The following is a 23,214-nucleotide window of genomic DNA, read 5'->3' on the forward strand; positions in this document are numbered from 1 at the left end:
ATCCGACACGCACGATGGAAACTATGTCTCCTCTGTCCATCTGAGAGAGAGAAAGCAGGAGGAAGGAGTAGAGCAGAGCAGAGCAATGGCGAGGAACAGAGGGTAAAAGAGGAGCAGAGCAAGGAGAGCAGAGCAGAGCGACGGTAGGAGCTTCGGCTCGGTGCGTGGCTCCAGCGGGATTCTTGTCCGTGCGGCCGTTGTGGCAAGTCAAGGTGTGGGCGTTGCAGCAAGTCAAGGCGCCGGTGACGAGGTCAGGAAGCAGCTCTGACGGCGTTGCTTTGGTGAGCATGGCATGAAGTGCTCGACGGCTTTGAGCTCCGATGGTGGCAGGGATGGCTAAGCTCCATGGGCGGCCCTAGTGACAACCATGCGCGAGCTCCGCATGCAACAGCACGACCACGGTGAACTAGGGCGGATGTGTCGAGCCGGCATCGAGGCAGCCGTGTGGATGCGGTGAACCGGGGCAGAAGAAAGCATGAAGGAGTCAGATGCGGTGAGCCCCACGGACGACCTCGTCGGGTGGCCTGTCCTCTACCATGAGCGACGGCGCACGTGGGGCATCCACGCACGAGCCAGGGCTCCACGGGTAGTGGCGCCTATGTAGCACGACGCGCGATGGCATGGACGAGGCACGCTGCTGGGAGCATCGTGGGCATCATGGCCTCCATGCTGCTAGTGCCTGCCGAGGGAGATTTTTGTGGGCTTAGATCCATGTGGGCTCCTCACTACTGCCGTCGACGTTGCCATGGGGGACGGTTGCGGGCCACCATGTTGTGCGAGGTGTGAATGATGCTGGGGCAGGCGTACGAGGGACGACGATGAGATATGGCAGCGGAGAGGGTGGAGAGGGCAAACACGGCATGCCAGGGCAGACGGGAGCTCCATCGGGCATGGTGGTGTGGCTGCGCTCGGCATCGATGGTGAGAAGGAAGTCTCCATCCCCATTGGCGGCATCAACCTCGGCTGCTACTACGCCGGTGCAATTCAGTTGAGTCGATGACGCGTGGGCGCCACATTGGACAAAACTGCTCCACATTGAATAAAATAGCCTAACCCGCACCCAAGTGTTAAAAGTGAACGGTTTTCAAACTTAAGGTTCCTAAACCAGACGATTTTGTAGTTGAGGGTCAAAATTAGACCAACATGATAGTTGTGGGGCCAAAAGTGGACTTAATCCTTTAAGTCATTAAATTGTGATTTACCATGATGTTTTCTATGGTACTTATGATGCATAGTAACTGTCGATGTTCATAGTAAGGCTTGGAAGCCATGGATTTTATGCAACTAATGAATTATCACTTTGTAATTCAAATAAAGTTCTGCATGTATAGTTTTGATTGTGTGGATGATTTCATGTTGATAATGGTCTTATCTGTAAACCTTGTTAATAACAAAGTTGTAGATAACTTACTAATCCACCTTGTGTTAATGTTTCATAGTAATAGGCTTTAGGGTTTAAGAGTTTTAGCTGTTACAAGTTTGCTGTTTGAAATGTTTACTTTCCGAACAGATTTGGTTGACTCATTTGTTTGACCTAGATAACTATTGAATCACCTGAAGGGTATTAAAAGGGAGTTGTAGATAATTTCACAAGCTTTCCAAAATGTCCACAATCATATTATTTGATGTATATAACTCTAGTTATGGTTAAAACAAGTAGCAGTTGTTTTGTAGTTCGGTAAATAAATTGCAGAAGTGTTTGATTAACTAATCGAGAAGAGATATGCACCTACTCAGTAAAATAGGATGCACTTGTTATTACTTTGACACCATGCTGTTGAAATTACTTAAAAGGATGCATTCATCACTTCGTATCATATTATACGTGTCATCATATATGCATTCGTGATATCTTATTCCATGATCATGAATATAGGATCGACCGAGGAGATAATGTTGCTGGAATTCAACGAAGAAGAGGATGGGGACCAATAGGATATTCCTCAAGCCATAGCTCCCAAAAAAGAGGAGCAGAATCCAGAAGATCTCCCAGAGTGCCTTGACCACCGCCCCACCTCTTTTCTGAAAGGCAAGCCCCGGAGTATTTTAAGTCTCCCAGTGTTTTACAAAATACAACTTGAGTCCTTTATGTTTCATGCATTAGGTTATAAGAGTTGATTGGAAACACTTGATGCATGGAACTACCTTGTCCAGATACATATACCTTTAACCCTATGTAGGTCCAGGATCGAATATCTGCTTAGCCATGCTTAGACCGATAGAAGGTGGATCTATCCCCGTCTATGTTGATTGAGGACCGTACCGTTCTTAGCACTTCTGACAAGATTGAATGCATGCCTATCACTTAGCTGGCAAGATAACTCGTTCTGACCGTGAAGCCGAGTAGCTCAACTCAGGCCGGGCCCTACTCTATCAAAGTGCACACTCTAGATGGAAGTAAGGATGTGCGGGGAACGGATCAATAGACCGTGGGTAAGCATGACCTGAGCGACCTGCTCTGGGACCATGGGCAAGCATAGCTTGAGTGACCTAGCTACCATCAATCCCTGATTGTGCGGTGCTGGGCGAACCCACAAAATGTGGACCTGAGTTGTACCAAAGGTGACCTGACGCGAGCCCGACAGGGGAAGTGTGGGTTTGTGTTAGGAATAAATTCCTAGCTGGTTGAAATTGATTCGAATCGTCGTCTCTCCCGGATAGTGAGAAACTTGGCTAGCCCCAACATCGTAGAAATTGTATTATGGAATGTGATGGTTCGGATAAAGATGGAATTACTACACCAGCTATGGTTACTATTATATGCTCTTAAAATGATATACCACATGTTTGGCACAGGATAGTTGCTAATCTAGAGATGAATAGCTATAATTAACTTGAGGACCGAAATATAATTGTATAATCGAATTAATCGCTTTTTATGCAAAATGTTGTCAAGCTACCTCCACTTATAAAGCCTTGCATAATCCTTGGAGTCATTTATTTCTGGTTTATGATGGGTAAGTCAAGCTGAGTACCTTCTCATACTTAGGGTTTTATTCCCATTATTGCAGATGGTACCATCTATCATGGATATTGCAAGAATTGCTTCTATCCCGCCGTGGATGAGGAGTGAGCCTTGGGCGGGCATCTTTATTAATCCTTCTCTATGCTTTTGTGGGCTGTGGTCATATGATGGCACTGTATTTGAACTCTGTTGGTAAATACTACTTTAGAACTTTATTTTGCTTCTGCTACTATCTATTAAACTTGGTTTGTAATAACTTTATTTCGTACTCTAATTATGGAAATGTATCTATGAACTTTATGTAATATGTGACATGTATGTTTAATCATGTACGATCTTGGTTGTATGTGGATCATTTATAGAGACCCGTCGTGGTACTCGATAGACTACCGGGTTTATATGGGCTCAATATGACAGTGCGACCGCTTGCGTGCTACCATTGTACTTGTGCTCTTATAAATTGGTCAATTATGTGACAGCTGGCATCAGAGCAAGATTCAACATTAATTGCCACATGTGTATTTAAAACAAAGGTTTTTGTTTTCCAAAACCATTTTCTTGCAACTAATAGCTATATAAATAGGTCTTTGAAACCTAGAGTTGAAATCTAAACTGTGCCAGTGATCACTTTCCTTATGCCCAAATAAGGACTCTTAGGTTGCTATTTAAGTACTAACTTGGGTTTTTTTTCATTTTCGTCGTCCATATGGCGTGCTATTGTATAGATACCACTCACTTGAATGGTAATGTATGGATCAAATGCCTCTACACCAAGGTAAGAAGGTAAGTTGATGAGCGGCATGACCGCAAGATGTGAGCGTGCGGTCAGGGAGAGCTAGCTTTGGTACAACTATATATGTATGCATGCTTGCATGTGTATATGGTGCGTATTTAATTTTGGGTAATATACTGTCATCGGGTAGCTTTGATATGGAAGTATATGTTTGGGTGTACATATATGGAAGTATTTAGATTGCAACATAGAGCCCAGATTTACATTCTGCATATATAATTGTGGGTTGGGCTGAAATGAAACTCTTGTGCAGGTACACTAACAACGAAACATGTAGCCCGACTAGTTATGCTATATGTGAGAGAACGTATGTATGCCACCGCGTATATTGTTAGAAATAATTTTCCTAAGTTTGTAAGGACGTATGGAACATGCATGCATCATGATAAATCATTATTCAATACTTGCATTGTTCCTCCCCTTATAGATTTCTTGCTTGGTTATGTAACTCTTATCCATTATGACCTTGTCTCACAAGAGTTGCACATATTGTTGGTACTGATGGCAACACCGGCTAGAAGTGAGAAATTCCTAATGATGTTCGGAACTCCTACTTTGCTTTGGAGAGTCTTGCACTTTGAGGGGTATTATGAACCACCCCTCTATCACTAGAATGAAATATACCTAGAGGGACTTGTGTCAGCAGCTTGCACAGGCCCAATATGTAGTGATGGATCTTCAGCATGAAGTGCATTATCTGAACAATCAACTATACTGATCCTTGATGACGAAGATCCAGATATGTTAGTAGAAGATGATGGCTGAGACGAGGAAGAAGTGGAGCCAGAGAATGAGGAGGATCCTATCTCCAACCTCAACAGCGATCATGATGAAGATTAGAGTCGCCTAGTGACTAGTTGAAACGCTAGATGTGTCCTCGCTATTTATGTAGTGGACCGATAGTTGACGTTTGGTAATTTCGGTTGGAATTTCATGTAACATTAGTATCTTGCATGTTATTTCACGTTCGGTTGAACGTTAATGAAATTCCAGTTTCGTCTTACTGGTGATTATGACCTTGTATGTTAATGCGTTGCGAGCCCGATAAGTGGTCAAATTGGTGATGTCATGTTGCGAGAATGAATTATTATGTCGCTGTTTTTATTTTATAAATTTAAGATTCTCTCCAGTAATTTTAGTTGAGAATGATTATACAATTTATCTACAATCTCTTGACATCATCCAATAATCACTTATTGTTGCAACTTTGTAGATGACTCGCACTCGTGTCGGAGCAAGTAGCAGCCAAGAGGGCAATGATGGTGATTTACCACCACCGCCACCACTGTCTGCTTGTGAGTTCTTTGCCCAATTCTTGGGAAGTCAGAGGACTATGGAGGAAGCCCTATGCCTTATTGCGCAGAACACGGCTCGTGCCCACCCACAGCAATAGGGGCCTGAGCCAAACCAGTACATCACCTTCAAGGATTTTCTGGATACCAAGCCTCCTATTTTCAAGGTGGCAGAGGAACCGCTCTAGGCAGATGAGTGGCTCAACACTATTGAGCAAAAGTTCCATCTACTGAGGGTCATCGAGCACCAGAACCTAGAGTATGCATCCCATCAGTTGCAGGGACCGATAGGGATTTGGTGGACCCATTTCCTATCCTCCTTACCTGCCAATGCACAAGTCACGTGGGAGCAATTCAAATTAGCCTTTAGGGGACATCACATTCCCCCAGGGCTAATGCGCATGAAGGCAGCTAAATTTATGAGGCTCACACAAGGGACAAAGACCCTTATTGAATATATGCATGCTTTCAACAACCTGTCCCGGTATGCCCCAGGTTTTGTTGACACTAAAGAAAAGAAGATAGAATGTTTCAAGAGAGGACTTGACACTAAGTTAATGAAGACTATGGCCAACTCCAAGTGCACTACCTACAATGAGTTCATCAGTGATGCATTGACTTAGGAAAACCAAAACAATTTGCATGCGGCAACAAAGAGCTGCAAGAGGGTAGCTGAGGTAGATGCCTTAGGATCTTCATAGTATATAGCTCCAGTGGCAGCTAGGCCACAGTTTTGACCACCAGCACCCAAGTTCCAACCTCCTCCACCAATAGCTCAGAACAGCCGACCTTAGAAGGTGTTCCATAAGGTGTTCACCATTGCCTTTCCCAAGGGGAATGGAGGGCAAGGAAGCTCCATAGGACCCAAGAACAATCAACCCTACTTCAACTATAATCAAGTAGGTCATTGGGCCAAGGAATGCCCCATCCTAAGAAGAACAACAATCAGAACCGAGGAAATCAGAGGCAGTCGAACCCTAAAGCGCATCCTGGATACATGCACTATACTACTATTGAAGAGGTGCCCACTGGAGAGGTGGTCACCGCTGTTATGTTTCTTGTCAACAAGCATCCCGCCATTGTTTTATTTGATTTGGGAGCTTCTCATTCATTTATGAGCCAAGCATTTGCATCTAGACATGATTAGAAAGTAATTGATGTAAGTAAGGGTGGTTATAGTATAAGTTCAGTTGGGGCTACTATCTCTACAAATAAGATGGTTAGAAATGTGCTCATCTCTATACAAGAGAGGGAGTATACAATGGATCTGATAGTGTTGCCCGGATTATCCATAAGTGTGATCTTAGGCATGAAGTGGATGAGTGATCATGGGGTTCTTATTGACACTAGCACTCATACTATTATGTTGAGAGAACCAAAGGGATGTAATGCTTTCCTAGTACCACTTTCCCGCAACTTTAAACTCCATAACTTGTCATGTGCTATCCAAGCCACTACCTTGTGTGATATCCCAGTGGTTTGTAAGTTTCCTGATGTATGCCTAGATGAGTTACTAGGTTTACCACCTAATAGGGATGTGGAATTTAAGATTGAGTTAGTGCTAGGTACGACACCCATCTCAAGAAGACCCTATAGGATGCCACCAAATGAGCTAGCTAAACTTAAAATCCAGTTACAAGAACTATTGGACAAAGGTCTCATTCAACCTAGTTCATCTCCATGGGGATGTCTAGCTTTGTTTGTGAAGAAGGACAAGTCCTTGAGAATGTGTGTGGATTATAGGCCACTTAATGCTGTGACCATCAAAAACAAGTATGCCTCATATCGATATCTTGTTTGATCAGTTCAGAAAAGCAAAGGTATTCTCCAAGATTGACTTAAGATCAGGCTATCATCAGATAAAGATTTGGCTAGAGGACATACCTAAAACTACTTTCCCCACTAGGTATGGCTTGTACGAGTATTTGGTCATGTCTTTCAGACTGACAAATGATCCTGCCTACTTCATGTACTTGATGAATTCGGTATTCATGCCCGAGCTCGATAAGTTCATGGTTGTGTTTATCGATGATATCTTGATTTATTCAGAGAAGGAGGCAGAGCATCTGAGAATTGTTTTGTCCAGATTGAGGGAACATAAGTTATATGCCAAGTTTAGCAAATGTGAATTTTGGTTGAGTAAAGTACCTTTCTTGGGTCATATCTTATCGAGGGATGGAATTTCTATAGACCCATCTAAAGTACAAGAGGTCATGGATTGGAAGGCCCCGACTTTAGTTCATGAAGTTTGGAGTTGTCTAGGGTTAGCAGGTTATTATTGTCGTTTCATTCTGGATTTCTCTAAGATAGCTATGCCCATGACTAGACTCCTTCAGAAAGATGAAAAGTTCAATTGGACACCAGAGTGTGAAGCAGCTTTTCACACCCTAAGGACTCTATTAACAACAACTCCTGTTTTAGCATAGACCGACATTGAAAAGTCTTTCGATATGTTCTGTGATGCATCGGGTATAGGTTTGGGTTGTGTGCTCATGCAAGAAGGAAGAGTGATTGCCTATGCTTCTTGGCAATTGACAAAACATGAAGTCAACTACCCTACACATGATTTGGAACTTGTAGCAGTTGTTCATGCATTAAAGATATGGAGACATTATTTGTTGGGCAACGTATGTCACATATATACTGACCACAAAAGTCTCAAATATATCTTTACCCAACCTAAGCTGAACATGAGACAGCGAAGATGGTTAGAGTTGATTAAGGACTACAATTTGGAAGTGCACTACCATCTAGGGAAAGCCAATGTTGTAGCAGATGCACTTAGTCGGAAATCTCATTGCAATGCTGTGGAAGCATTGTTGGAAGATGGATTTAATTTGTTACATCCTATTATGCTGCACAATATCACTATCAGTTGTTCACTTGAGGGCAAAATCATAGAGTTGCAGAAGACAGATGTAGGTATATTTCACATCAAAAGAAAGATGCAAGAGCAAGAAACCAAGCATTTCATATTAGATGAAAGAGGTGTGCTATGGTTTGATGACCGACTTGTGGTACCAAAAGACCATGAGTTTAGAAATCAAATTTTAGATGAAGCACATTCATCCAAAGTGTCTATCCATTTCGGGTAGTAGTAAAATATATCAAGATTTGAAAACCCATTTTTGGTGGACTAAGATGAAGAAGGAAATCGCCGCCTATGTCGCTAGGTGCGATAATTGCAGTAGAGTAAAGGCTATTCATTTGAAATCTACCAGATTACTTCAACCTTTGCATATTCCAGGTTGGAAATGGGAAGAAATCAGTATGGACTTTATCACCGGCCTTCCAATGACACATCAAGGTCACAATTCAATATGGGTCATTGTAGATCGTCTCACCAAATCAGCACATTTTATACCAGTGAACACAAGGTATCACGTGGGGACGTACGCTGAGCTGTATGTCTCTCAGATTGTGAGACTACATGGAATACCTAGGACTATAATCTCAGATCGAGGGCCACAGTTTATAGCTCGTTTCTAGGAACACTTGCTCCAGGCTTTAGGGACTAAGCTAATTAGAAGTTCAACATACCATCCACAGACTTCTAGACAGACTAAGCGAGTGAACCAGATCTTCGAAGATTTGCTAAGAGCTTGTGTTATATCTTCCAAGGGTTCATGGGAGAAATGGCTACCTTTAGCCAAGTTCTCCTACAACAACAGTTATCAAGCAAGCATCAAGATGGCTCCTTTTGAAGCCTTGTACGGTAGAAAATGTAGAACTCCGTTGAATTGGGTTGAGCCCGGTGAGAGAAGATACTTTGGCATTGACTTTGTCACTGAAGCTGAAGAACAAGTGCGTATTATCTAGCAGCATATGAAAGCAGCCCAGTCAAGACAAAAAGAGTTATGCTGATAAAAGAAGAAGACCACTGACTTTTCAAGTGGGAGATTATGTATATTTGAAAGTATCACCCATGAAGGGAGTACAGAGATTAGGAGTGAAAAGAAAGCTTGTGCCTAGATATGTAGGGCCATACAAGATTACAAAATGGAAGGGGAATTCCATTTATAAGTTACAACTTTCACCCAAGATGAGTGCCATATTTGATGTCTTCCATGTTTCTCAGTTCAAGAGATGTCTTCGTGTACCTGAGGAAGCCATTGCACCCACCAACATTAAACTCCAATCGGATTTGACCTATGAAGAGAAACCAATCTGAGTGTTAGAAGAGATGGAAAGAGTAACACGGAGTAAGATCATTAAGTTCTATAAGGTGGTGTGGAATAATCACAGTGAACAAGATGCCACGTGGGAACGAGAGGATTGCTTACGTGAGGTTTATCCTGCCTTTTTCAAAGAATGGTAGGTCTTCCAAATCTCGGGATAAGATTTTTATAAGGGGGAGGGGCTATAACACCCTAGGTGTTAGGCTTGCATAATTTGACTTGCATGGCATGAGCATAAGCATCAAGCATTCTTATATGAGCTTTTACAGATGAAACATATGATCAAAACATATGAAACATGTCTTGTTATTTCATGTTTCCTTTGTGTATGCTTATGATCATGAGTGTATAAGTGTAAGTGGTTAATGTTAGTTACTAAAACACCTTAGCTACACTTAGGATGACTAGTGGGACATTGTTCATGTAGGCCACTTTGTCTAATTAAGCTTCTAAGTGATGATATGCATGTTGACCTGGGGAGTTTTATGTGTAACCAATGTATGAAATGCTTGTGTGACTTTAGGAATAGCTTAAACATGTTTAGAATATCATCATGAACAACTTTGGTGTTCATGACTAGGGCTAGTTTGGTCACTAAGTCATAGTTCAAGTGTTAGTCATCATTTAAATGTAGTATGTTTGACCTAGTTTGAACTATGTCATAGAGACTTTGCATGGATGTGTTCACTAAAGCAAAGTTGTAGTATTTGATGAGAGGAACAACTTTTATTTTTGGGTCATAGGCTAGTTCAGCCCCTAACATGCTTGAATTTAACTCACAATGATCAACAGTTCACTGATTTCAGCACTTGGAATTTTTGCTAAGTCATTGAGTTAACCATTTGACAGGCTCAACTTTGTGATGATCTAACTTCCTAACCACTGAGATTTAGACTTTGATTTTTTAAACAACTTTGTAGCTGGTATGTAGATCTCCAACTTTGATTAAGGGATTGCTCGCTGATTCGCTTTCGTTTAAGAGTTAGAATGGCTTGAAATCACGCTACCAGGCACTGGAACGGGAACTGACGAGCACCGCGTGCGCGCCGGGTCGTGGTCGACCGGGCACAGAGCATGGCAGCCGTGAGGCCGCCACTGGCCAGCGATAGGCCCTCGATGTCATGTGCTGGCACTTGATATCTAAGAGCGCCGCGCCTCATTCCCACTCACGCGCACTCCCTCACTCACTCTCCAGCGCCTCCTCTCGCTCTCGCCGCGAAAAAGCGCAGCACCTCCGAGCACCGTGCAGCTCCGGCATCGCCTCGTGCTCGCTCCGCCATGCCATTGCCGCCTCCATCTCGCCCACAGCTGTGCCACATTCCCCTCTACCTCCTCGACTTGGTTGCAGCGCCTGACAAGCTATGGTGAGGGCGTATACGCCGTTTCCGTCCTCGCCGGAGATCTCGGCTCCATGGCCGCGTCCACGGCGAGCTCGCCACTGCTTGGCTCACGCGCGCATTGCTTTTGATTCTTTATGTTAGAGCTTGGACAGGGTGTAGTGTAGTTGGTCGCATGACATTACTGCGTGTGATCGCCTCGCCGGCGTAGAACACGATGACCCACGCCATTGTGCTCTCACCTCCGGGCCACCGCGCACGTGGCCGGAGCTCGTCGAAGCATCTCGTCTAGCTTAGGTAGTCGCAATAGAGTCGCTTGGTCACCCCGGATCTCGTATGCCTCTCGCCAAGCAACGCCCTGGCCAGCATCGGCCAACGTACCATAGATTAGCGTCGTCATGCCGCCATGGCCGGCGACAAGCGTGCTTCGTCGCACCTGCGCTGCCACCACCTAGGTCACTAGATGCGGTTTGGTCTATAGATCACGTCGGTGCAGTTGGTTTGGCCGGACGACCGCCATTGCTCTATTTTTGTATCGCTGACATGCGGGCCCGTCTGACCTGTGGACCCCGGCTGTCAGCGACTCAGCTATAGAAGCTAGTTCATTTATTTCTAGATTTTTGATATCGATTCCAATCGCCGTCTCTCTCGGATAGTGAGAAACTTGACTGGCCCCAACATCATAGTAATTGTATTATGGAATGTGATGGTTCGGATAAAGATGGAATTACTACATCGGCTATGGTTACTATTGTATGCTCTTAAAATGATATACCACATGTTTGGCACAAGATAGTTGCTAATCTAGAGATGAATAGCTATAATTAACTTGAGGACCAAAATATAATTGTATAATCGAATTAATCAATTTTTATGCAAAATGTTGTCAAGCTACCTCCATTTATAAAGCCTTGCATAATCCTTGGAGTCATTTATTTCTGGTTTATGATGGATAAGTCTAGCTGAGTACCTTCTCGTACTTAGGGTTTTATTCCCATTGTTGCAGATGGTACCGTTTATCATGGATATTGCAAGAATCGCTTCTATCTCGCCATGGATGAGGAGTGAGCCTTGGGCGGGCATCTTTATTAATCCTTCTCTATGCTTTTGTGGACTATGATCATATGATGGCACTGTATTTGAACTCTGTTGGTAAATACTACTTTTGAACTTTAATTTGCTTCTGCTACTATCTATCAAACTTGGTTTGTAATAACTTTATTTCGTACTCTGATTATGGAAATGTATCTATGAACTTTATATAATATGTGACATGTATGTTGAATCATGTACGATCTTGGTTGTATGTGGATCATTTATCGAGACCCGTCGTGGTACTCGATACACTACCGGGTTTATATTGGCTCAATATGATAGTGTGACCGCTTGCGGGCTGCCATTGTACTTGTGCTCTTATAAATTGGTCGGCTCTACGATATGCTTGCCTTCATAGATGGAGAGACCTTGGAAAAAACATCAACACTAGTCATTGGTTACTGCCCATCAGCAATAGGTTCTACTTGCATAGCTTACATAGCTTCCTGCGAAATTCAATTAGTAAAACATTAGGTTAAAGATAGTGGAAGAGGACTTCAACTGAAAACTCAAGAGATTAGTTCATAACGAGTAATGCATAGGACTTCCTTAGATGACTGCTGATAGAGATTACATAAGCACAATGCATAGGTCTTTTGTAGCCTACTGCCGATAGAGACTACATAACCACAATGTACAAGTACTATATTGAATGGTGTAAAATTGCAACTACAAAATTAAATGATGTTGCCACATTAGGCTCCTGCTGCGTTTCCTTCTTTTATGGCAATGGGTTCAGTAGATTTCAAGGAAAGCAAATGAAGGTACTTACAACTACTACTCTTGTAGCATCTCTTAGGCCCTTTTTCATACTAGTATGGAAGTCCTTGAAGACTTCCACAGCATAACATCTTCATCAGGTCGACCATGTTGTTCAAGTCCTGGATCATCATGTTGTTCATCAAGTCCTTGATCGTGTTCTATGGCCTTCCTCTTGTTCTCCTTCTGTTCACATTGCACATGAGTTTCTGTTTATATGTATACAAAGGCAAGAGTAACAATAAAACACAACCATCACTTACAAATGTTTGCAGCTGGACAACATATGAGCGAGATCCTGTAGGCTGGTGGTACTTCACTTTTGCACGGTTTTGCTTGTTCGTCTCAGATGTTTCCTACAGATTCATTTGTGTTAGACCACAGCACAAGTAGACCATAGCAAGACTAGATAAGAAATCGATGGGTTCATACACACCTTGTTCTAGCACTAGACCAAGTCTCGACAAGTTCACACCACTGTGCATTGCTCATGCATGGGACATGAGAGGTCGTATGGATCTGATTAGCAGGGACGCCATTGAAGCAGGTTTGCTTCAACCTATAGCATGCCTGCTATACCCCACACTACAATACATTCTAGCAAGGTTTTTGTGTTGGTGGGTGAGCCTTGTCAATGTCTAGCCTTCACTACAGGCAGTAGTGTGAATGAAAAGTAAATCCGTTAAAGTTGCTCAAAGCATAGTTGAATGTCAAGAGAGAATACCCATACATACAATTAGCCTCTCCACAAAATTCCTATAATGGACAACACCAGAGGGCTTCTTTTACTATTTCCAATGTGTCAAAATTGTTATTTGATGCCTGACTACTACACCTACCTCTAAGGCAAACTTGGCAGCTTGCACTGGATCATGTGGCCTTCTATTCCCCTTGGCAATAGAGACGGGCATCCTCAATCCACCCATTGATTTGCTCATTTTGTCAATCAAAATTCCACGAGTTTGAGGCCTCGGCTTCCTCACACTTATTGGCAATGGTACTACAAAGTTTTCATACATTTAGATTGTTAGAAAAGTAACATGGATATCAAATAGCTAGTGTGAATTGATTGATAGACATCTATAAGGTAATACCAACATAGGCAACTTTCATTGTTCTATGGGTGGGTGGAGATAGGAGTTTACTTAGAGGCTCCTCTTCGGCATAGCTATCATCATCTGGCCATGGGCAGACTCTCACAGGGATAGGTAGCTCAGAGGGCTCCTTTTCTGCATGGCTATCATCATCTAGCCATGGGCACTCTCTCACAGGGCTAGGTAGCTCAAAGGGCTTCTCTTTGGTATGGCTATCATCATCTAGCCATGGGCACTCTCTCATAGGGCTAGGTAGGGAGCCGTCCCAACAAATGTATCTAGTCAATTCATGAAGTTTGAATTGATCCCTGGGTATAGGTGTCCATGGTGATGGAGAATTATGTTCACCTACTTCTAATACCTCCACCCTTTTGCTAGCGGTAGCCCTCTGAATACGAATTCCATGAGCAAACTCTACTAGTCGTGTTGAATTCACTTGCTTGGAATGCCTTTGCCCAGGACAAATGGCAGCGCTGCCTTTTGTCTTGCTGGCAAAACCTCCTCTATGGCTCCTACGACCCGAACAATAAAATTGGATATACAAACTTACGCAACAAACATGTACAAATTGTATTGCTATCCAAACAGTAAAGCATTGCATTGCTACATACCCCCCCTCCAAACTAAATACAAGATAGAACAAGCACCTCAATTGCTAGGGGCACTGGCTCATCTTCTAAATCTGAATATGTTTCATCTGTAACAACAAATCCCTCAACTACCTCCCCTGGTTCAGGGATATATTCTAAATCTTCACTGTGTCTACCCTTTGTGCTTTACTTTTTGCCTTTGGAGACACAGGATTTGGCCCACACGTATTCCAAGTCCTTCCATCTTTCTCGAATACAAAGGCATTTATTAACTAAAGCTTCTATAGAATGTCAACACAACAGAGCAAGAGTATGCAAATAAGCGCCTAACTAGTACGTAACTATAGCTTATACAGAAGTCATTAATCCAATAAAGCACATGTGAGCTACACTCAACAGTAGAAAATATGTAACCCCATCGCTATCTACATATCCTTGGTTTAGCCTCTATAGTAGAGCACACATCATAAAAGAAATTTGGGTACCTCTTCCTCCATGTCCGTGTTCAGATTCGATCTTATCATCGTGGTCACAGATCTGGTGCGGCCGGCGTTGACGCCAGGGTAACAGATCTAGCTCTAGCTAGGGTTTAGATCTGGCCGGTCGTGGCTGGTGCCAAGGTAGGGGATTCGGATCTGGCTTGTACCATTGTCGAGGCTAGGATTTAGAAATGTATGCGAAAGGGTGTGGTCGGAGAGTCAAGAGGGAATCGAGCTGCTGTGCCGATGGCGCCTAGGGTCCGGAGCAGGGTGGTAGAGGGGGGGGGGGCGGAGAGTGCAGAGGGAGGCCATGGGACTAGGATTTTGAGCTAGAGGAGAGACGGTGCGGGTGGAGAATGGAGATGGAGGCAAAGACTATGACTCTTTGTGCTTTTATGTGGCCGTCACATTACCACAAATGCCCTTGTCGGAAATCGATGGCGTGGTAAACCTATTTTCCGTGCGGAGGGCAAAAGAGGGACATTTAATTTTTGGTGCATATTGGTGGGACTGCTTGGCGTGGTGCGAAATCAAATTTTCAGGGCGTGTTGGCGGGACTGCTCGTCCCGATGCTCAGCAGAGACATGAATTTATTCCGTGTTTTAATAGGAAATGATTACGACAAAATGTTACTTACCTAATATCCATCTTTTCAATTTTGCTCCTTTGCACCTATTTATATATCATATGAGTTAGTTGTTGCATTTTTGGTTTTTCATAATAATATAAATAAACATAAAACTAAAAGAGGACGATAATAAATAAATAATTAAAAGATGCATGAATTTGACAGCTAAAAATTACCAAAAGAAACCTACTCGCTATAGCTTGTTGCGCTGCATCTACCGATTATTTTTTTATGTGTGTGATTACATCTGCGGCTATTTGAACTAAGGCCTATAATTTGGAAGCAAGGGGAAGGCAGGCCTAGGGATGGGAAACCATCCATAAATAACTAAATGGGTTATTGGTATCCCCATGGATTTCCCAACATGGAAAAAGTCATAGATTCTAAGGGGATTTGAGTTTTGAGACTCGTCGCTAGTGCTCTGGCGATTCGCCGACTCACCAGACTCATCGTTGGACGAGTTGTAGTACTCCGAATCATCCTCCTCACTAGAGTCATAGTTGGTGCTGTACATGCTGTCACTTGAGTACGTTCCCATTGCTCATCGCCGTTACTACTCGAATCACCAGTGTAGTAGTCGAGGGGTTGAGCGTTTTGCTACTCTCCATCTTTGTAGATTACAAAGGCATTTATTAACTAAAGCTTCTACAGAATGTCAACACAACAGAGCAAGAGTATGCAAATGTGCGCCTAACTAGTACGTGACTATAGCTTATACAGAAGTCATTAATCCAATAAAGCACATGTCAGCTACACTCAACTATAGAAAATATGTAACCCCATTGCTATTTACATATCTTTGGTTCAGCCTCTATAGTAGAGCACACATCATTTAAGGAATTTGGGTACCTCTTCCTCCGTGTCCATGTTTAGATCCGATCTTGTAATCGTGGTCGCAGATTAGGTGCGGCTGGCATTGACGTAGGGGTAACAGATCTGGCTCTGGCTAGGGTTTGGATCCGGTCGGTCGTGGTTGGTGCTAAGGTAGGGGATTTGGATCTAGCTTGTACCATTGTCGAGGCTAGGGTTTAGAAATGTATGAGAAAGGGTGCGGCTAGAGAGTCGAGTGGGAGTTGAGCTGCTGTGCGATGGCGCCTAGGGTCCAGAGTAGGGTGGTAGAGGGGGCAGCTAGAGAGTGCAAAGGGAGGCCATGGGACTAGGATTTTGAGCTAGAGGAGAGATGGTGTCGGTGGAGAATGGAGATGGAGGCGAGAAGGTGACTCTTTGTGCTTTTATGTGGCCATGGGCACTCTCTCATAGGGCTATGTAGGGAGTCGTCCCAACAAATGTCTCTAGTCCATTCGTGAAGTTTGAATTGATCCCTGGGTACAGGTGTCCATGGTGATGGAGAATTATGTTCACCTACTGCTGATACCTCCACCCTTTTGCCAGCGGTAGCCCTCTGAATACGAACTCCATGAGCAAACTCTCCTAGTCATGTTGAATTCACTTGCTTGGAATGCCTTTGCCCAAGACTCATGGCAGCACTGCCTTTGGTCCTGCTGGTAGAACCTCCTCTATGGCTCCTGTGACCCAAACAATAAAATTGGATATTCAAACTTATGCAACAAGCATGTACAAATTTTATTGCTATCCAAACAGTAAAGCATTGCATTGCTACATACCCCCCTCCAAACTAAATACAAGATAGAACAAGCACCTCAATTGCTAGGGGTACTAGCTCATCTTCTAAATCTAAATATGTTTCATCTATAACATCAAATCCCTCAACTACCTCCCCTGGTTCAGGGATATGTTCTAAATCTTCACCGTGTCTACCCTTTGTGCCATACTTTTTGCCTTTGGAGACACAGGTTTTGGCCCACACATAATCCAAGTTCTTCCATCTTTCTAGATTACAAAGGCATTTATTAATTAAAGCTTCTATAGAATGCCAACACAACAGAGCAAGAGTATGCAAATAAGAGCCTAACTAGTATGTAACTACATCATATACAAAAGTCATTAATCCAATAAAGCACATGTGAGCTACACTCAACAGTAGAAAATATGTAACCCCATCGCTATCTACATATCCTTGGTTTAGCCTCTATAGTAGAGCACACATCATAAAAGAAATTTGGGTACCTCTTCCTCTGTGTCCGTGTTCAGATCTGATCTTGTCATCATGGTCGCGTATTTGGTGTGGCCGATGTTGACGCCGGGGTAACAGATCTAGCTCCGGCTAGGGTTCGGATCCGGTTGGTCGCTGTAGGTGCTGAGGTAGGGGATTTGGATCTGGCTTGTACCATTGTCGAGGCTAGGGTTCAGAAATGTATGAGAAAGGGTGTGGCTGGAGAGTCAAGAGGGAGTCGAGCTGCTGTGCCGATGGCGCCTAGGGTCCAAAGCAGGGTGGTAGAGGGGAGGCTAGAGAGTGTAGAGGGAGGCCATGGGACTAGGATTTTTAGATGGAGGAGAGATGGTGAGGGTGGAGAATGGTGATGGAGGGGGAGACTATGACTCTTTGTGCTTTTATGTGGCCGTCACATTACCACAAATGCCCTTGTCTAAAATCGATGGCGTGTTAAACCTATTTTTTGTGCGGAGGGCAAAAGAGGAACATTTAATTTTTGGTGCATGTTGGTGGGACTGCTTGGCGCGAGCGAAATCAAAATTTCAGGGCATGTTGGCGGGACTGCTTGGCGCGGTGCTCAATAGAGACATGAATTTATTCCATGTTTTAAAAGGAAATGATTACGACAAAATGTTACTTACCTAATATCCATCTTTTCATTTTTGCTCCTTTGCACCTATTTATATATCATATGAGTTAGTTGTTGCCTTTTTGGTTTTTCATAATAATATAAATAAACATAAAACTAAAAGAGGATGATTATAAATAAATAATTAAAAGATGCATGAATTTGAGACCTAAAAATTACCAAAAATAACCTACTCGCTATAGCTTGTTGCGCTGCATCTACCGATTATTTTCTTATGTGTGTGATTCCATCTGCAGCTGTTTGAACTAAGGCCTATAATTTGGAAGCAAGGGGAAGGCAGGCTTATAGATGGAAAACCATCCATAAATGACTAAATGGGTTATTGATAACCCATGGATTTCCCAACTTGGAAAAAGTTATAGATTCTAAGGGGATTTGAGTTTCGAGACTCGTCGCTAGTGCTCTGGTGATTCGCCGACTCACCAAACTCATCGCTGGACGAGTCGTAGTACTCTGGATCATCCTCCTCACTAGAGTCGTAGTCAGTGCTGTACATGCCATCGCTCGAGTACGTTCCCATTGGTCATCACCGTTACTACTCGAATCACCAGTGCAGTAGTCGAGGGGTTGACGTGTTTTCCTACTCTCTATGTTTGTAGATTACAAAGGCATTTATTAACTAAAGCTTCTATAGAATGTCAACACAATAGAGCAAGAGTATGCAAATAAGCGCCTAACTAGTATGTGACTACAACTTATACAGAAGACATTAATCCAATAAAGCACATGTCAGCTACACTCAACTATAGAAAATATGTAACCCCATCGCTATCTACATATCCTTGGTTTAGCCTCTATAGTAGAGCACACATCATTTAAGGAATTTGGGTACCTCTTCCTCCATGTCCATTTTCAGATCCGATCTTGTCATCGTGGTCGCGGAGCTGGCGCGACCGGCGTTGACGTAGGGGTAACAGATCTGGCTCTGGCTAGGGTTCCGATCCGGTCAGTCATGGCAGGTGCCAAGATAGGGGATTTGGATATGGCTTGTACCATTATCGAGGCTAGGGTTCGGAAATGTATGAGAAAGTGTGCGGCTAGAGAGTCGAGTGGGAGTCGAGCTGCTGTGCTGATGGCACCTAGGGTCCAGAGCAGGGTGGTAGAGGGGGTGGCTGGAGAGTGTAGAGGTAGGCCATGGGACTAGGATTTTGAGCTGCAGGAGAGACAGTGCAGGCGGAGAATGGAGAAGGAGGCAGAGACAGTGACACTTTATGCTTTTATGTGGCCATCACATTACCACAAATGCCCTTGTCTGAAATTGATATCATAGTAAACCTATTTTCCTCGCGAAGGGCAAAAGAGGGACATCTAATTTTTTGTGCATGTTGGTGGAACTGCTTGGCATGGTGCGAAATCAAATTTTCAGGGTGTGTTGGCAGGACTGCTTGGTGCGGTGCTCAGTAGAGACCGAAATTTATTCCATGTTTTAATAGGAAATGATTACGACAAAATGTTACTTACCTAATATCCAACTTTTCATTTTTGCTCCTATGCACCTATTTATATATCCGATGAGTTAGTTGTTGCCTTTTTGGTTTTTTCATAATAATATAAATAAACATAAAACTAAATGAGGATGATAATAAATAAATAAATAAATAAAAGATGCATGAATTTGACACCTAAAATTTACCAAAAAAACTAATCGCTATAGCTTGTTGCGCTGCATCTACCGATTATTTTTTTATGTGTGTGATTGCATCTGTGGCTATTTGAACTAAGGCCTATAATTTGGAAGCAAGGGGAAGGCAGGCTGTGGCAGAACCTCCTAAATTATAGGACCCACATGCACTTGTCACTGTCCAACGACCTCTGATGACTATGCATATGTTCTTGGTAACTTAAGAAGACTGTCGGGTGTCCTTGGGGAACCCCAAATCATCCACGATTTCTGAGCAGGATCCCATTACAGAGTCATTGCAGTATTATAACATTTATTCAAATATCTACATCAGTGTAAATTAGCAGAAGTCTTACGATAACTTAGTTTACAAACCAGTTGTTTCAAACCTTACAAACTAAGGTCGATAATTATTACAAACCATAGTAGTAGTGGAGTGGCATTAGTAACATAATACAAACACACAATATAAGTATCCTGCCCAAGGATCACACATTCACTTATCGTCATCGACCTGAACAACAGTCATGCAGCATGGTCCAAAATAGACCTGCTCATGAGGCTCACCTGTAACAAGGGTCAACAAACCCTGAGTACAAAAGTACTCAACAAGACTTAACCGAAATAAAACTGAGAAGACTCAGTAATGCAGGCTCAGGGATTCAAGGTATGGCTTTAGCAATAATCAAAGTTCCTTTGCGTAAAAGTTCTCTAACAAGATTCTTTATATCAACATTTTTATCTTCAAAAGAAATCATATACAAAGCTGACATGATCCGTAATGAGATCATGAAACTTCATATCCAACACTTTCTCAAACCTTACTCAAGTTGTAGTTATTTAACTACGATGATGAACAGTGAGTTGAGTCTCCATAACCGAGGAGCAATGACGATTCGAACCGATTAAAACCCAGCTGGGGATTCCAGACCACACGACATATGCAGGTCCCCGACCTACATATACCAACCTACCCTTTGGTCCCCTACCACAAGAACGGGTCCGCGCCACCCGAGAATACAGTACTCCACCAATCCAGCCCATTGCCACGTGGGTACATGCTATTCCTGCCATCTCTCCACTCCTAGTGCGCGAGTAGCCATTTCGTAATAGAAAGCCGAGTTAAGGCTTACGGCGTATGTGGTTAGTAAAAAGTCTCACCTCATGCATTCAACAACGGATGGACCTTAATCGACACAGGGCGGAAAGAAGCCGCTCACAAGACCTCCATGTCTTGTGGCTCTCACACACCGAGTCCGCCTGGTCTAGATTTATTACTCCACATGCTCATATCTCATGATAACATAAGTAACCAAACATAACCAAGATCCATTTAAAACTCGTAGGTGACAGGTAATCACCCGGCTAAGCATGACTAAGCATAACTAGGCATTTACGAGTTAAAACTGGTAACAAGGTAGATATGGAAAAACAAGGGTTGGTAATGCACCAATTAGGTTTCCACTTGACTCCTAATCACTTAATCCAGTATATAAAAGCAAAAGCGATAGAAATTTATAAAACACAAGGTAGGTTTACAAGCATCCGAGGCTTGCCTTGATTCACGGAAAAGTCAGGTTCCTGAGACGTTCCACAATTATCAGAACCGACCTCAACTGACGGATTAACTTCCTCCGCAACTTGATTAACTACCATGTGTTCACCTTCGTTCACTACACGTAGTAATAATGCCATGTTTAATATGATGCGAGATACAAAAATATGATGCTCAATGATGGATGCAACATTAACAACTTAAATACAACTTTCCTTCGCGGTACAGTTACAAGTCAAACTAACTTAACCTTTTTCGTAACACTTACTTCCATTGCCAAGGATCATTACCAACTAACGACCCAAGGTCATCACTCAATCCAAAATTTCAAACAAAACCTAAATCATTAAAGGTTATTATTTGCTTTTATGAATTAATTCTTTAATTAAAAATTATGAAATAAATCAACTTGTTCCAATTAAGCTCAAAATTTTTGTAAATGTTCATCACATTATAACTAAGTGGCAAAACAATTTTCTTAATTTTTGGATAAATAAATAAGCCTAGAAAAATCATGGAAACCCATTTATTAATTAATTGTGCAATTTTTATCTCATTCAAAAAGTACTGAAAAACAACATTTCATATTTTTCCTAAATAATATACATCACAGAGAGGTTACCCAAAAAATTTCATAATTTTTGGAGCTCTAAATAATTCTACACAAAAATAACAAAAGCATACACTATTCAATCATTTCTGAAAAATGAAAAATTCATTTTCAAATCACTGATTCACTGACAACCCGACCCCACTTGTCATCCCCTTCCTCCGCACTAACCACAGCGGCGACGGCGCTGACAGGCGATTTCTCGTCGCCGGTGAGAACCAACGGCGACAGCGAGAGTACCAACACACTCCCCTCATCACCCTGCATCGATTGAGTGTACTATCGAGACTAATTACAGCGGCGCACGAGCTTGCCGACGGCCATGGCGGACACGGTGGCGCGGCTGCGCTACGCCGGCGACGTGAGACCGATAGATCATAAACCAATAGCACGGGAAGGGTTCAGCACCTCACTCTAAGCACGTTAGAGCAAGGAGCAAAGCTGGAGGATCAACGGAGGCACTGGTCGACGTGCACAGCAGCCACGGCGGAGCAACGGTCGTCGATGGTGGTGTTCCAGCGACTGTGGTGAACAAAATGGTAAATCGACTGAGCACAAAGCAGTACGGCATCAAGGCGAGACTGAAACAAGGCTTCGCAAGAGCAGCGGCTCACCGGAGAGCCACGGCCACGGTGAAGCGCTCCCGACGGTGATGCTACCGGCCACGAAGAAGAAACGCGACGAGCGGTGGTTCCCCGGCGAAATCATACAACAAGGGTTGGAGGACTAGGTGCGCAAGGAACAAACAGAGCTATGGCAAGCTTAGTCGAGGATGGGAACACACGACGGCGGCGACACAAACTCGACGGAGCAGCGGCGGCGGTGACGGGAAAAACAGATGATGAGAAAAGAAGGAGAACGGCGACGGTGGCTGGCTTTATAACGCGGCCAAGGACATGAAGATGATGCGTAGGAGCTTCTCCATGCCAGCGCAAAGCCGAACGCGGCCACGGGCGCGCCTGGAATGCCGAAGAAGAGCCGCCGGCGGTGACAGCTGCCCGACGGCACTGTTCCACTTATTTACCAAAATGCCATTCGTTTTAAAAATCCAAATTACTCCCAAATTTATGTAACAACTCAAAAATCTCCAAAAATAAAAGTTGTTCAAAATATAAAGTTCTACAACTTTGATTTTATAACCACCCCCTAATTCGGTCTACATTTTGAAATGCAAATTTGAATTCAAATAGGCGACATTTAAAGAATTTCGCCTTTTCAAATTACTTTAAATTTTTCATAACAACTTTGAAAACTCCAAAAACAAACTTTGTATAACTTGACAAGCTCTACACTTTTGCTTTTAGGCTCAACCCCAAAATATGCTTAGATTTTGAAATGGGTTTTCAGGGTAGAATTTAAATACTGAAAATCAGGGTTTTCGGAAATTCAATTCAATACAAAGAATTTTTAACTCAATTCAAGCCATACAAGTCAACACATATAAGATAAAGGTAAAGTTGTTTTAGTGTATGCATATCAAAATTTTCACTTAACA

Source organism: Miscanthus floridulus, chromosome 14, assembly GCF_019320115.1.
Source record: "Miscanthus floridulus cultivar M001 chromosome 14, ASM1932011v1, whole genome shotgun sequence".
In the NCBI taxonomy this organism is placed as follows: domain Eukaryota; kingdom Viridiplantae; phylum Streptophyta; class Magnoliopsida; order Poales; family Poaceae; genus Miscanthus; species Miscanthus floridulus.